The following is a 9,430-nucleotide window of genomic DNA, read 5'->3' on the forward strand; positions in this document are numbered from 1 at the left end:
TGTTGGTTTATCATAGATGGCTTGGGTCAGCCTGTGGTAAAGACCATCTATTCCTATTTTCTGTAGGGTTTTCAACATGAATGACTGTTCAACTTTATCGAAGGCCTTTTTTGCATCAGTGGAGGTGATCATGTGATTTTTGTTTTTGGCTCTATTGACATGGTGTATTACATTGATTGCTTTGAAGAAAACTGATCCATCCCTGCATTCCTGGTATGAATCCCACTTGATTGTGGTGTATAATCTTCTTGATGACTTGTTGTATTGTGTTTGGTAGTATTTTACTGAGGATTTTTGCATGTATATTCATTAGGGGGATTGGTCTGTAGTTCTCTTTCTTGGTTGGGTCTTCCTCTGGTTTTGGTATCAGTACTATACTTGCCTCCAGGAATGAGTTGGGGAGAATTTTTTCCCTTTCAATTTCATTAAAGAGTTTGAGAAGAACTGGTCTTAAATCTTCCCTAAATTGCTTGTAGAATTCAGCTGTGAATCCATCAGGACCTGGGCTTTTCCTCATTGGCAAGTTTATAGCTACGTTCTTGATTTCACTGGCTGATATTGAGTTATTCAGGATATTTATATCTTCTTCATTCAGCTTTGGTAATTCATACATATCTAGAAATCTGTCCACTTCCTCTGTGCTTTCCATCCTATGAGAGCAAAGATTTTCAAAGTAGGTATTGATGATCTTCTCAGTTTCTTCAGAATCTGTAGTGATTTCACCCCTTTCATTCCTTATTGCACGTATTTCAGTTTTTTCTATATTTTTTTGATAAGGTTGGTTAGGGGTTTATTTTATTCATTCTTTCAAAGAACCAACTCTTCAATGCATTAATTCTTTGTATTGTTTTCTTAGTCTCCATTGTGTTAATTTCTTCTCTGAGCTTTATAATTTCCTGCATTCTTTGGAGTCTGGGTTTGACTTGCTATTCTTTTTCTAGGAACTTGAGGTGCAGCATAAGATTGTTTATTTGTGCTTATTCTATTTTCCTGAGGTGGGATTTCACCACTATACATTTCCCTCTGAGGACTTCTTTCATTGCATCCCACAGGTTCCTGAAGATTGTATCTCCATTTTTATTTGATTGTAAATAGTGTTTAATCTCTACTTTGATTTCATCTGTGACCCATTGGTTGTTCGGGAGGATGTTGTTTTATTTCCAACTGTTAACGGAATATTTGTGTTTTCTTTTGTCATTAATTTCCAATTGCATTGCACTGTGGTCTGATAGTATACATGGGATAATTTCAATTCCTTTCCATTTACTTAAACATGTTCTATGTACTAGTATGTGGTCTATTTTGGAGAACGTCCCATGTGCAGCTGAGAAGAATGTGTATTCTGATGCTGTTAGGTGGAACAATCTGTAAAGGTCTACTAAGTCCATATGTTCACACATTTGTTTAAGTTCTGTTATTTCTTTCCCAATTTTTTGTCTAGTTGATCTATCTCTTTGTGACAATGGTACTTTAAAGACCCCTGTTATGATTGTGTTGCTACTTATTTCATTTTTCATGCCTGCTAGAATTTGTCTTATATAGGGGGGTGCTCCTATATTTGGTTCATAGTTGTTTATGATTGTTAGTGCTTCCTCTTGAAGCTTCCCTTTCACAAGTGTGTAGTGACCTTCTTTATCTCTTTTGATGGTTCTTGGCTTAAAGTTCACATTGTCTGCAAACAGAATAGCTACACCTGCATTTTCTGGGTTCCTGTCACATGGAGTATTGTTTTGCATCCTTTAATTTTCAGTCTTTGAATTTCCTTTTGAGTTAAATGTGTTTCTTTTATACAGCATATAGTTGGGTTTTGTTTCCTAATCCACTCTGCAGGTCTGCTTCTTTTGGTTGGTGCATTGAGACCATTTACATTAATGGTTATATCAGATATGTACTGATTTATCTTTGTCATGCTATTTTCTTGCTGTTGGATCCTCCTTTTTCCCTCTGTTTAATTGCTTGTTTTGCTCGTTTGTTCCTTGCTGTTGTTGTTCTTGAAGGTGCAGTCTGTTTTATCTCTTTCTAGTATATCTTTTAGTACTCTTTGTAAGATTGGTTTGGAACTCAAGCATTTCTTCAGCTGTTCTTCATCATGAAAATATTTCATTTCTCCATTAAATTTGAAAGATAGCTTTGCAGGGTACATCAATCTGGGTTGGAAGTTGTTTTCTTTCAGTACCTGAAGTACTTCACTCCAAGCTCTTCTTGCCTTGAATATTTGTGTTGAGAAGTCTGCTGTGATTCTGATAGGCTTTCCTTTATAGGTGTTCTGTTTCTTTTCTCTAAGAGCTTTTAATATTCTGAGCTTTTGTTGAGTTTCTGGGATCTTGATCACTATATGTCTGGGTGTAGATTTATTTTAGTTATGATTAACTGGAGTTCTATATGCTTCACTTAACTGGATGTCCAATTATTTTACCATGCCAGGGAAATTTTCTGCTATTATTTCTGCAAATAGTTTTTTTATGTCATTTTTGTTGGCACCTGCTGTTTCATTAGTATCTATTAATCTGACATTGTTTTTCTTTGCTTCGTCTTGCAGTTGTTGAATTGTTATTTCCTGGTTCCTTGTTGCTTTTAAAAGATCCCTCCTTTCACATTCATTAGTGGCAGTGCTGTCTTCAAGGTCTGAAAGTCTATCTTTAGCTACATTCCAGTGGTTTTGCAAGCTTTCAATGGAATTTTTATGTTCCTGTATATATGTTTGCATCTGTTTCATTCCTTCTAGTTCTTTTCTACATTGTTCTCTGAAGGTTTCATTGCATTGTCCATGCTATGCTATTTTCTTGTCTATGTAATCTTTGGATATGCTGAACATTTCTTTCTTTATTGTTGTCATTTCTTTTCTCACCTGAGACATTATTTCATGTCTGATGTCTTCTATGGCCTGATGAAGTTGTTTCTTTACTTCAATTGCTATCATTTCAGAAATTTCAGGTGTATGACTTCCAGGTCCTTCTGTGTTGATTCCTCCTGGATTTGTTTTGTGTGGTGTGGAAGTCTGGAATTGCATTTTACTCCTTTGCTTTGTCATTTTGAAAGAACCAGAGACTCCCTGTAATGCAGTCTCACTGTTCTAATTGTGTGTGAGTGACAGGGCGAGATTCTGAAGATCCGCTGTGCTCAGTGTAGCTCCCGTGCTGGTGAGTGGTGGCAAGGTGGGGTCCCAGATTCTTCCAACTCTTTTTGCATTTAGTTGGCTCCTAGGATGGGGTTCAGCCCAGCTTCTACAAGAGTAGGGGGGAATGCAAGCTGAGTTCACCACGGCTTCAGATAATGCCCAGGACATATCCTGCTTCCCACACGGGATGGAGAGAAGTGAGGGTGATCTCCCTGAGGCCACTGACTATGTTCTGGTTTCAGGTGAGCCTGCAGCGGGGTGTGAGTTGTTCTGGCTGTGACCACCAAGGCCCCAGAAGGTGTCCAGGAATTCACGTGCCTCACACCCTAGTTAGGGAGGCCCAGAGTAGCTCATTGGGTTCCTAAACATGTCATGTTTGGCACAGCCCTACAAGACACACTATGGTTGTGGCTGGGAGCCTCCTAGGCCCCAGAGGGTGCCCAAGGTTTTGCCTGCCTTGCACGCTGGTCAAGGATACAAAGCTGTGACTAACTGGGCTTCCTGAAGATGTCTGGGGTTCAGTCCATCCCAGACCCTCACACTATGGGTGTGGCAGGTAGCCACTGAAGCCCCAGAGTGTTCCCGAGGCTTTGCCTGCCTTGCACGCTGGTCAGGGAGGCAAAGCCCAGACTCACCGTGCTTCCTGAAGATATCTGGGCCTCAGCCCAGCCCAGGCAGCACACTATGGGTGTGATGGGTAGCCACCGAGGCCCCAGAGGGTGCCTGAGGTTTCACCTGCCTTGCACGCTGGCCAGGAAGGCAGAGCCCAGACTCACCAGGCTTTCAAAGATGTCCTGGCTTCAGCCCAGCATAGGCAAACACACAACTGCTCTAGCATTTATAATTTCTTCTCTTTTATGGGCTTTGGGTTTGTCTTGCTCTTCCTTTTCTAGAAGCTTGAGGTGTACCATTAGGTTGTTCTTTTGCACTCATTCTATTGTCCTGGTATGAAAATTCACTGATATGACCTACCCTCTTAGGAATGCTTTCATTGTATCCCACTAGTTCCAGTAAATTGAATTTGCATTTTTGATTGATGGTAGATAGTGTTTAATTTCTTCTTTAATTTCATCTCTGTCCCATTGGTTGCTCAGGATGGTATTATTTAATTTCCATGTTTTTGTGGAATTTGTGTGGTTTCTTTTTGTATCAATTTTCAATTTCATTGCACTGTGGTCAGATCATAAGCATGAGATAATTTCAATTCCATTGCATTTATTTAAGCACATTCTGTGAACTCGTATATAGTCTATTTTAGAGAACATTGCATGTGCAGCTGAAATTAATGTGTATTCTGTGATGTCTATTAAGTCCATTTGATCACAGGTATGATTCAGTTCTAATAATTCTTTGCCAATTTTTGTGTAGTTGATCTATCTCATTGTGATAATGGGTATTAAGGTGCTTCATTACAATTGAGTTATTGCTTATTTAATTTCTCATATCTCCTAAAAATTGTATTATGTATTTGGCTGCTCCCATATTTGGTGCATATATATTTATGACTGTTATCTCTTCCTCTTCAGTTTCTCCCCTAACAAGTATGTAGTGACCTTCTTTACCTGTTTTGATCATTCTTGGTTTGAAGTTCACATTGTGTGCAAACAGAATAATTACCCCTACTTTTTTCTGTGTCCCTGTTGCATGGAGTATTGTTTTCCATCCTTTGACTTTCAGTCTGAGTTTCTTTTGGAGTTAAATGTGTTTCGTGTATACAGTGTATTGTTGGATCTTCTTTCTTGATTCATTCTGCCAATCTATTTCTTTTGAGTTGTGAATTGAGGCCATTTACACTGATGGCTATAACTGATATACATTGGCTTATCTTTGTCATGATATTTTTTGCTCTTGGTTCCCTGCTTTTTCCTTCTGTTTAATTGTTTGCTCTGCCTTGTGGTTTCTTTTTTGTTGTTGTTCTTGGAATTGTGGTCATATTTATCTCTATCTAGAATATCTTACAGTACACTTTGAAAGATTGGTTTGGTAATCATGAATTTTGTTAATTATTTTTTTATCTTGGAAGTATCTTATTTCTCCATTAATTTTGAAAGCTACTTTTGCAGGGTACATTAATCTGGGCTGGAAGTTATTTTCTTTCAGAACTTGAAATACTTCACTCCAAGCTCTTCTTGCCTTGAAGTTTCATGCTGAGAAATCTGCCATGATTCTGATGGGCTTTGCTTAATAGGTGATCTACTTCTGGTGCTGAATTTCTAGGATTTTGACTATTATATGTCTGAGTATAGATTTATTTTGGTTATGGTTAATTTGAGTTCTATATGACTCATTTACTGTATGTGAGATTATTTTCCCATGCTTTGGAAAATTTCTATAACTTCTGCAAATAATTTTTGTCTGTTATTTTTGTTGACTCCTGCTTTTTCATTTACACCAATTATTCTTTTTGTATTTTAAAGAAAATAAAAAACAGTAAAACAAAGGTATAAGATTTCAAACCAAGGCTGTAGGATTGTAACAATGGTTAGTACACTGCATATTGTTATTTTCAAAATAGTTGCTCATATTACAAGGTATAGGCATGAAATATTGATCAAATAATATAGGAATAAACCTTTCTTTTCAATGAACTAATTGCAATTAGTAGTGTAACTATCATATATATATATATATATATATATATATATATATATATATCCCCTTTTTTAAATTTTTATTTTAAAAATAAAAGGAGGAAAACATTAACAGACAGACAACCTTTTACAAAATAGCAAAAGAACAGTACAGAGTTATAAACAAAGTGGTAGGAAATGAACAATGCTTATTGTATTACATATTGATATCTTTAAAGTGGTTTCTCAGGAAAACAAATAGAGACATGCAATACTGATCAATTAAGGACTCATTACTAGTTTCTTTCAGCAAAGAAATAGAAGACAGTAGATCAACTATGTTAACTATCTTGTATATACATACATACAAAATTTCTCCTTCTTTCCCTTTTCTTTTCCCACATCCCAGGTGCCCTCTACCCTTGAGTGTTTTCCTATCATTTCACAGTGTCTGTCATACCTCCGAGTTTTTATTAACTATTTCAGGTTTTACACTACTGACACAATGTGGAGTTTGCACATGCAGGTCTGATTTATTTCACTTATGAGTATGGTCTCTAGTTGTGACCATTTACCTATAAAAGCCTCGAGTTTATCTATCTTTATAGCTGAGCAATATTCCATTATATAAAAGTACCACAATTTTCTTATCCAATCTTCGGTGGATGGACATTTGGGATGCTTCCACAATTTAGCAATTACATATTGTGCTGCTATGAACATAGGTGCACATATATCGCTGTGATATGATGTTTTTAGATCTTCTGGGAACACACCCAGCAGAGGGATAGCTGGGTTGAATGGGACCTCGAGACCTAGTTTTTGGAGGAATCTCCAAACTGATTTCCACAGTGGTGTCACCAGTCTGCATTCCCACCAGCAGTGGAGAAGCATTCCTATTTCTGCACAGCCTCTCTAGCATTTGTTATTGGTTGATTTCTTAATGCTAGCCATTCTTTCTGGGGTAAGGTGGAATCTCAATGTTGTTTTAATTTATATTTCTTGAATGACTAATGATGTGGCACATTTTCTCATGTATTTATTTGCCATTTGTATTTCATGATCTGAGAAGTGTGTATTCATCTCAGTTGCCCATTTTTGGATTGGGTCTTTGAATGGGGGGGCTGGTATTTTTTAATTCCTTATATGTTCTAGATAGACGCCCTTTGTCTGAGGGACAATCAGCTAAAATTTTTTCCAAGTTTGTGGGTTTTCTTTTTACTCTGCTGGTGATTTCTTTAGATGTGCAGAAGCTCTTCAGTAGGATGAGATCCCAGTTGTTGAAAGGGTTTCACGTGCAGTTTGGTTTTTGTTCATGAGCTCTCTGCCTGCCCCTATGTCTTCAAGGTTTTTACCTACTTTCTCTTCCAATTGATTCAGTGTTTCTCTTTTCATATTGAGATCTGTGATCCATTTTGACTTGAGTTTGGTCCATGGTGATAGACTTGGGTCTATTTTCAGTCTTTGGCAGGTGGCAAGCCAATTTTTCTAGCACCATTTATTAAAGAGTCTATCCTTCTTCCAGTGAGTTTGATTGGCCCCTTTATCAAAGATTAGGGGCTGAGCTTGTTTGTGGTTGTGGCTGTTTCTTCTAGTGTGTTCCATTGATCCTCAGGTCTGTTTTTTAGCCAGTACCAGGTTGATTTTATTACAGTAGCTTAGTAGTGTAATTTCAGGTCAGGGATTGTGATTCCACCTGACTTGTCCTTGTTGCCCAGGATTGCTTTTGCTATTCTGGGTGTCTTCTGGTTCCAGATGAATTTAAATCATGTTTTCTCGAGATCTGTGAGGTATGCTAATGGTAGTTTAATGGGAATTGCATTAAATCTGTACAGCAGTTTTGAGAGTACAGCCATTTTCACAATGTTGATTCTTCCTATCCATGAGGAAGGAATATTTTTCCATTTACTGAAATCCTCTTTGATCTCTTTTTTTAAGAGTACTGTAGTTTTCACTGAATAAATCTTTTACTTCTTTTGTTAAATTGATTCCTAAATATTTCAATTTCTTGAATGATATTGTGAAAGGTATGGTTTCCTTAATTTCTCTCTGAGACTGTTTGTTGTTTGTGTATAGGAATGCTATCAATTTGTGTGCGTTGACTTTGTATCCAGCTACACTGCTGAAGTTGTTGATTAATTCAAGGAGTCTTCTTGTGGAGTTTTTGGGGTCTTTGACATAAAGTATCATGTCATCTGCAGATAGTGATAGTTTTACTTCTTCTTTTCCTATCCTTATTCGTTTTATTTCTCTATCTTGTCTAATTTCTTTGGCTAATGTTTCCAGAATTATGTTGAATAGGAGTGGTGATAGTGAACATTCTTGTCTGGTTCCTGATTTTACAGTGACAACTTTCAGTTTTTGTGCATTTTGATATTGGCTATTGATTTGTCATAGATGGCTTTTATCTGAATGAGGTAAAGATTATCTATTCTCATTTTCTGTAGGGTTGTTTTAATGAATGAGTGTTGGCTTTTACTCAAAGCTTTTTCTGCATCTGTTGAGATGATCATGTGATTTTTGTCTTTGGCTCTGTTGATACCCTGAATTAGCTTATCTTTTTTACGCTATTTTCCTGCTGTTGATTCCCTGATTTTTCCCTCTATTTAATTGTTTACCCTGTGTGGTAGGTTTTTTCTATTGTTCTTGGAATTGTTGTCATTTTTATCTCATTAGAATATTTTTCAGTACTCTTCATAGGGTTGGTTTGGTGGTTATAAATTTCATCTTTTGTTCATTATCATGGAAGTATATTATTTCTCCATTAATTTTTAAAGATACTTTTATAGAGTACATCAATCTGTGTTGGAAATTGTTTTCTTTCAGGACTTGAAATAATTCACTCCAAGTGCTTCTTTACTTGAGGCCATGTTTGCGAAGTCTGCCATGATTGTAATGGGCTTTCCTTTATGGGTGATCTGTTTCTTTTCTCTAACAGCTTTTACTATTCTGTTTGTGTGCTGAATTTCTGGAATCTGGATTATTATATGTCTTGGTGTAGTTTTATTTTGGTTATGACTCTTTGGAGTTCTCTTTTTTTATTTGTGTGTCAGTTTCTTTATCCATGCTTGGGCAGCTGTTTGCTGTTATTTCTATGAAGGGTTTTTGATTCCATTTGTGCTGTCTCCAGCTTTCTCATTGACCCCAGTTGATCATATGTTATTCTTCTTTGCTTCATTTTGTAACTGATGCATTGACTTTTCATGATCTCTTGTAATTTTTAAGATCTCTTTCTTGGGCCAGGGATATAGCTCAGTGGTCCTGAGTTCAATTCACAGTGCTAAAAAAGTAAAAACCCACAAGATATCTTTCTTTTTGTGATCACTAGCTGAAATTCTGTTCTCAAGATCTGCTATCCTATCTTTTCCTTTATTTAATCTGGTGCATATGCTTTCAATAAAGGTTTTAGTCTCCTGGATTTCTGTTTGGATCTGTTTCATGAATTCCATTGCTTTCCTATGTCGGGAGTTTTTTCTTTCTATCACTGTTTTACACTCGTCTATACTTTTGTCTGTTTCTTCTGCAATATCTTTGATTTTAAGCATGATTTCTTTCTGTATTTGAGAGATTATTTTCTCTATAGCCTTTCCACTTGTTTTTTTTTTCACTTCTGTTGCTATCGTTTCAGAAAGTTTCAGTGTTTGTCTTCCAATTTTATCTATCTCATTGAGTTCCAGGCTTGTCTAGGCTGGGCCGGGGTATGTGGTTGCATTTTCTTCTGCTTCTTGTTATTTTTTATTTT

The sequence above is a fragment of the Chinchilla lanigera genome, unplaced genomic scaffold (genome assembly GCF_000276665.1).
Source record: "Chinchilla lanigera isolate Chin_1 unplaced genomic scaffold, ChiLan1.0 scaffold00115, whole genome shotgun sequence".
Taxonomy (NCBI): Eukaryota; Metazoa; Chordata; class Mammalia; order Rodentia; family Chinchillidae; genus Chinchilla; species Chinchilla lanigera.